Source organism: Pinus tabuliformis, chromosome 3_1 (assembly GCF_031772625.1).
Source record: "Pinus tabuliformis cultivar Carrire ecotype Pingquan chromosome 3_1, CPIR1, whole genome shotgun sequence".
Classification (NCBI taxonomy): Eukaryota; Viridiplantae; Streptophyta; class Pinopsida; order Pinales; family Pinaceae; genus Pinus; species Pinus tabuliformis.
The window spans coordinates 436,348,859-436,356,132 of NC_142301.1; positions in this window are offsets into that span (position 1 = coordinate 436,348,859).

Below are 7,274 nucleotides of genomic sequence, written 5' to 3' on the forward strand. Positions count from 1 at the left end.
AAATCTTCAAGGTTGACACCACAACAATTGGAAGAAAAAAGAGAAAAAGGGCTTTATTATAGTTGTGATAGCAAATACGCTAAAGGTCATAAGTGTGTTAAGAAGAAATTATTTTACATATATTATGAAGAGGGGGAAGAAAATGATAAATAAACATCAAAAGAAGAGGATATACACCAGGAACCAACCCCATAAAAAGAAGAAATGAATCCAACCATATCTTGTAGTGCATTGGCAAGGATTACCACTCCTCAAACTCTCAAGATAGATGGACAAATGGAGATAGTGAAAAAATGTTTGGAAAGATATCCTCATTTCTTTATATCTAATAAAATAACACAATGGGTCAAGTGGTTACCTCTGTTTGAATGGTGGTATAATGCTTCAACAAAAATGACCCCATTTAAGGCACTTTATGGATATCATACACCATCCATCACATCAAGAGACAATTCCAAGATTCAAGCAATGGAAGATCACATCAAGTATCAACAACAAGTTCTCCAACTCTTAAATGATAACCTCACTTTGTCGCAGAATCAAATGAAACAACAAGAAGATCAACATCGCAACAAAAGATGTTTCGATGTAGGCAAATGGGAATTTTTATGGCTATAAGCATACAAAAAAATGTCCTTCAAGCAAGTTAAGAAGGATAATAAATTATCACCAAAGAACTATGGTCATTACAAGGTGTTGCAAAATATTGATACTATGGCATACAAATTGGAGCTTTCTGCATCTTCCCGAGTGCACTCAGTTTTCCATGTTTCATGCTTAAATAAGGTTATAGGTGACAAGCTTCGAGTTCAAACAATATTTCTAGAACTTGACGAGGAAGGAAAAATCATATTGGAACCTGAAGCAATCATGGAAATAAGAACCTGACAACTACGAAATCGATTAATTTCATGGTATCTCATCAAGTGGAAGAACTTAACCACTGAAGATTCCGCATGGGAATATGAAAATTTTATACAGAAGCATCCTGAACTACTCAAGCGTTGAGGACAATACCTTTTTGAATGAAAGTGGCATGTTAGGTCCCTATAATACTAGTGTAGCCCCTTATTGTTATTAGTGCAACCCCCTTATTGTATTTTTGTGCTCATGTAGTCCCCATATTGTTATTATTCTGCCCCATAAAATCTCACTATTGTTATTGTTGTACCCTTACATTATTATTATTATGTCGGCTCTGATTATATTGTGATCCCTTAGAATCCTATATATAGAAAGGATGTTTTGTCATTTGTATCATCCAAGAATTGTTCATTTGTGTAATGTAAAGGAGGTTCCCCCCTCGAAGAGGCTTATCCTGAAATTGTTGATCTATCTCTTCTATTTTGTGAGCTGGTTGCATAACAATATTTCCATGAAATCATAAATAAATGTTTTTGGACTGAGATTGTAAATATGTCCAATCACTCTTCCCACAAGAGAAGTAATAAGGAAGCCTGCAATCACAAGTTTTTATAGCTTAACATCTACTAAAACAAGAGAAAGACATGAAATTCTTTTAAATAAGAACAAGAAATAAATACAAAAGAAGCACTAAAGCCTATGCATTGGGCCCAAACCTAAGGGTTTCAACCCTCTAAAACTAACTCAAATGCAGATCAATGGAAAAATTATCATCAGCAAAACATAGTAGTCTCATACATCACATGAAAGTTATGAATAACAATGCCAAGCTCTAGGCTCAATAGCTACTCTTAGATGAACCAAAAACTCCAAACTTAATGAGCCTTTCAACTAGTTTATTTATACAAAAAGGTAGATGATGTTACTGTTGAAAATAGCAACAAAAAATGCTAAATATAGAAGTGCTAAATTTAGTACTACTATAAATAGCATTTCAGGATACCTTCCTAGTTTAGTTAGTCCCTGAACTAAAATAGAGAAGTAAACATTCGAATTTGATCTTAGCAGTTGTTTATAAAATAATTAATTTATTCACCATGAGTTAATTAGTTGTAGAAAATCAAACATGAAGTCTATGTGGGAACATGCAACAGTTTCTCCATTAATTGAGGAATTTATCCATCAGTTAAAGAGATAAGGATGAGTTGTAATTAGTTGACTTAGTTAACTGAGTCAAGTCTAGTTAGATTAATTCAAACAGTTTGTTGAATTAATTGTGAGTTCAATTAGTTAATGCATGCATGCATGTAACTGTTGCACTTTAGATAACTGAATATTCTCTCATAAATAACTCATGCATGTCAGTTCAGACAGAGACCCAATTGAGATCAGATGGAGGGTCAGTGTACTATCAGTTGCTAGAATATTCCGTTGTGAATATCCCTTGCATGCAAAAGGAATTCTTTCCTTGAGGATTCGCAGTTACTTCTTCAGGCTTTGTGAGTGTGATGAGGCCAATTCACACATGTGGCTTCACTGGACCCCAAGAAAAACTGCGCAAGGAAACGGGAGGCTTGGAGGGCTTGAGGAGGACATATACAGTGTCTATTCAATCTATGAGCTGTATTGTTTGATTGCAGAGAGACCAGGATATCTTGAGAGCTGATTCTTTTTGTAACTTGAACAAGATTTCCACTTGTATGATAATACAGAGATTGGGGTTTTAGGCTGAGGCTTTCCCTGGGTTATTTCTTATGTGTTATGTGCGATCGATTTCTCATTCTCAGTTATATGTGTTCTCATTGATCGTACTCAAATTGATTAAGCTTCAGAAAAGTTTATTGCAGAAGTAGATCTTGTATTTTGCTTTAGTCTATTGCATAATCTGTTGATCTACAGTGGGAATTTCTACATGGTATCGGAGCAAAGGTGATCAAAGGAGAGAACTGTATAAAAGAAGGGAGAAAGTCGAAGTTTGAGGTTCCTGAATATAGAAATCGAGTTCTTATCACATCTCAATTTCACCAATGGCGTTCAACGGTTTAAGACTCGAGTATGCCCTTGATGGCAACTCGAATTATATAGCCTGGAAGGATCGCATGGAAGCAATATTAGAGGATAACGGTCTAAAGGACTTCATTGATCAAGAAGTCCCCAAGCCGACTGAAGCTCCTCAACTGGCGGAACGGAAGAAATGTGTGGCTAGAGCAAGGAGAATCCTTCTGGAGGGAGTTCGAGACCACATTGTCTCGAGCCTCCATGGGAAGGAGACACCATTTTCAATGTGGAAAACATTGAAAGATCTATATCAGAATAGCAGCGATCAGAGGAAGCTAAAGTTGAAAAAAGATTAGGAAAATCAAGTGTGAAAAGGGCAACATGATCTCTACATATCTGAACAAGCTCACCACCTGCAGGGATGAGCTTGGATGTGTAGGGATCACGACCGCTGATGATGACATGGTGAGTCTTGCACTCCTCGGTCTTCCTAAGAGCTGGCATAACTACCAAGACTCGATTAATGGAAGAGAAAAACTACCAAATTTGGAACGACTTTGGTCGGATCTGATGCGGGAGGAAATAAGAAGAAGCACCAGAGATGGATCCTCATCAAAGCAAGATGATGAGGAAAATCTAGCCTTAGCAAGTAAGGCGAGGAAAGGGAAAGGGAAGGTGTCCCATCCAAAATCCGATTCTTCCCATGGTGGGAAGAAGATTGAAAAATCGATAGTGCGATGCTTTCATTGTCATGAAGTGGGCCATTATGCTACAAATTGTCCACAGAAGAAATACAAGAAGGGTTCCTCGAAGGGATCTGATGGTGAGGCACTGGCCTCACAGTTTGAGCTGAATTTCTCGCTTATCGCATGCATGGTTTCATCCATGGTGGGATGTGTGTGGTACCTGGACAGTGGAGCTTCATTCCACATGTCAGGTGACAAGAATCTTTTTAGTGTCTTGGAGGAGAAGGATCTCCAGATGCGGATCAAGATGGGCGATGATGGAAAGTATCGTGTTTCAGGTGAAGGTACGGTTGTGTTTTAGAGGGAGCATGGAGCTCCCCTCACCCTAACTGATGTAAAGTATGTACCAGGTCTGAAGAATAGTCTTGTGTCTGTCGTTATGCTAGAAGATAAAGGCTATGATGGAGTCTTTAGTAAAGGAAAGGTATTCCTGAGGCATATCGGTACTAGACAGACAAAGCGAATTGGGATTCGAGTAAAGAATCTCTACAAGCTGGAGGTAGACGACTGTGTTGCTTTGAGTTCCAAAGTTGAGATGGTGCAGAGCCAAGATGGCATAGAAGACTGGGCCACTTGCACCATGGAGCCCTGAAGATCATGCAGCAGATTTCTACCGGATTACCCAAGGGAAAACTTGAGCAGACGAATACATGCAAAGGTTGTACCTTGGGTAAGTATGCAAAATCTTCCTTTCCGGATCGAGACAGTAGAGCTGGAGCAATCCTGGAGCGAGTTCACTCAGATGTTTGTGGACCATTCTCTATAGCCTCCACCGCTAAACAAAGGTACTATGTTATTTTTATTGATGATTTTTCTTGTAGACGCTGGATCTACTTTATGCAAAAGAAGGATCAGACTTTTTTGACGTTTTGTGAGTTTAAAGCCTTGGCAGAGAAAGAATCTGGAAAGCAAATAAAAGCATTGTGTAGCGACAATGGTGGAGAGTATGTCTCCCAACAGTTTAAAGACTTTTGCGCTACAGAAGGAATTAAACGGGAATTGACGGCACCCCATAACCCACAGCAGAATGGGGTGGCCGAAAGGAAGAACATATCGATTGTGGGAGCAACGCAAGCGATGTTGCATGACCAAAGCCTACCACTGCATTTGCGGGCTGAGGCATGCAATACAACAGTATACCTACAAAACAGAAGCCCGCACTGTATACTAGGGATGGGACACCTATGGAGGCATTTTCCAGGAAGCGGCCTGAAGTAAGTCACTTCTGAATCTTTAGATCATCAGTTTACTGTCATGTGACCAAAGATGCCAAGAAGAAGCTAAACCCAACAGCTGAGTTGGGAATACTTGTGGGGTACACAGATACACCCCACAACTATCCGGTGTACCCGCCTTCCACTCAGAGCACTGTGGTACGCAGGGATCTGAAGTTTGACAAGCAAAAATCCATGCGATTATCACTTGAGAGGGAGCTCAAGTTGCATGCAGAGGAGGAACTTTCAGTTCCTAAGTAGGAGGAGCCTCAGATTGATGCGGAGCAGTCGCATGCAGAGGATCCAGGAGTGGAGACATCCACTCATGCTGATACTTCCAGAGATGGGCGGAAACGCTCAAGGGAAGCTGACAGGTTGATGCTGGATGTGCAGGAGAATGTGGGACAGCCATCTTCTCAGCGCAGACAGAGGAGGTCGCCCGAGCAGTACACTGGGTACATGGCCCTATTTGGGGAGTGTGTAGATACCGAACCTTCTTCATTTGAAGAGGCAGTGCAGCAACCAGTCTGGGTTGATGCAATGGTAGAGGAGTACGACTCTATCATTCGAAACAGTGTGTGGGATGTTGTCCCAAGACCTTAGGGTAAGTCAGTGGTGAGTTCCAGATGGCTTTACAAGGTAAAGCAGGCACCTGATGGCAATGTTGAGAAACATAAGGCAAGGTTTGTTGCCCAGGGTTTCTCACAAGTCGAGGGGATCGACTATGATGAGACTTTTTCTCCTGTAGCAAGGTACTCATCGATTAGATCGATGTTGGCACTATTAGCTCAGATGGGGTGGAAGATCCACCAGATGGATGTGGAGACAACATTCCTTAATGGGAAGATTGAGGAGGAGATGTACATTGAGCAGTTAGAGTGTTTCGAGACCTTCGATCGTGAGTCGCATGTGTGCCGACTCAAGAGGGCTTTGTATGGGTTGAAGCAAGCACCTCGTGCTTGGTACACCGGGATCGACAACTATTTCACCGGGTTGGGCTTCACCAAGAGTGAAGCAAATGCGAACCTTTACCACATCATAGTAGAAGGTAAACCATTGGTCATTGTTCTTTAAGTCGATGATCTGATTTTGACAGGTGATGATCAGCTGATACAGTCTTCCAAGGAGGACCTTGCAAGAGAGTTCGAAATGAAAGACATGGGTCTTATGCACTACTTTCTAGGCATGGAGGTGTGGCAGAAAGATGGTGAAGTATTTGTGTCTCAAGGCAAGTATGCCAATGAGATACTCAGGCACTTTCACATGGAGAAGTGCAAGCCTATGCAGACTCCTCAAGCTGGGAATTGGAGGAAGGAGGATGCTACTTCAGGTGAAATAGTAGCTGCTACTATTTATCGGCAATTGGTGGGTTCACTTATGTATCTGGTGAACACACAACCTGACTTATGCTTTGTGGTGAACCAATTGTCTCAAGCTATGGTTCAGCCTACCAAGCTGTTTTGGAAGGCAGCGAAGCATGTGCTGAGATACCTTAGAGGCACATCTCAATTCGGATTATGGTGTAGACAGACAAAAGGAGTGAAGCTTGAGGGCTTCACAGATGCGGATTGGGCAGGGAGTCCATCAGACCGGAAGAGCACTTCTGGAGGAATCTTCAACCTTAGTTCAACTGCAGTTTCCTGGTACAGCAGGAAACAGAGATCAGTTGCACTTAGCTCAGCAGAGGCTGAATACACGACTGCTAGTCAGGCTGCATGTGAGGCCATTTGGATGTGGAAGATTCTAGTGGGATTATTTGGTCAGAGGATGGATCCAACTGTGATCTACTGCGATAATCAGAGTTGTATCAAACTCTCTAAGAATCCAGTTTTTCATGACAGGTCCAAGCACATTGATATACGGTATCACCATCTTCGAGACTGTGTGGTCAAGAGGATCATGTTGTTGCTGTATGTTTCGACCGAGGAACAGGATGCAGATATTTTGAATGAGGCATTATCAAAATGCAAGTTCGAGTTCCACAAAGACAGGATTGGGGTTATCGATAATCCCTTTCTTGTTGAGAAGGAGTGTTGAAAATAGCAACAAGAAATGCTAAATATAGAAGTGCTAAATTTAGTACTACTATAAATAGCATTTCAGGATACCTTCCTATTTTAGTTAGTCCCTGAACTAAAATAGAGAAGTAAAAATTCGAATTTGATCTTAGCAATTGTTTGTAAAATAATTAATTAATTCACCATGAGTTAATTAGTTGTAAAAAATCAAATATGAAGTCTATGTGGGCACATGCAACAGTTTCTTCATTAATTGAGGAATTTATCCATCAGTTAAAGAGATAAGGATGAGTTGTAATATTGAGTTGTAATTAATTGACTTAACTAACTGAATCAAGTTCAATTAGATTAATTCAAACAGTTTGTTGAATTAATTGTGAGTTTAGTTAGTTAATGCATGCATGCATGTAATTGTTGCACTTCAGATAACTGAA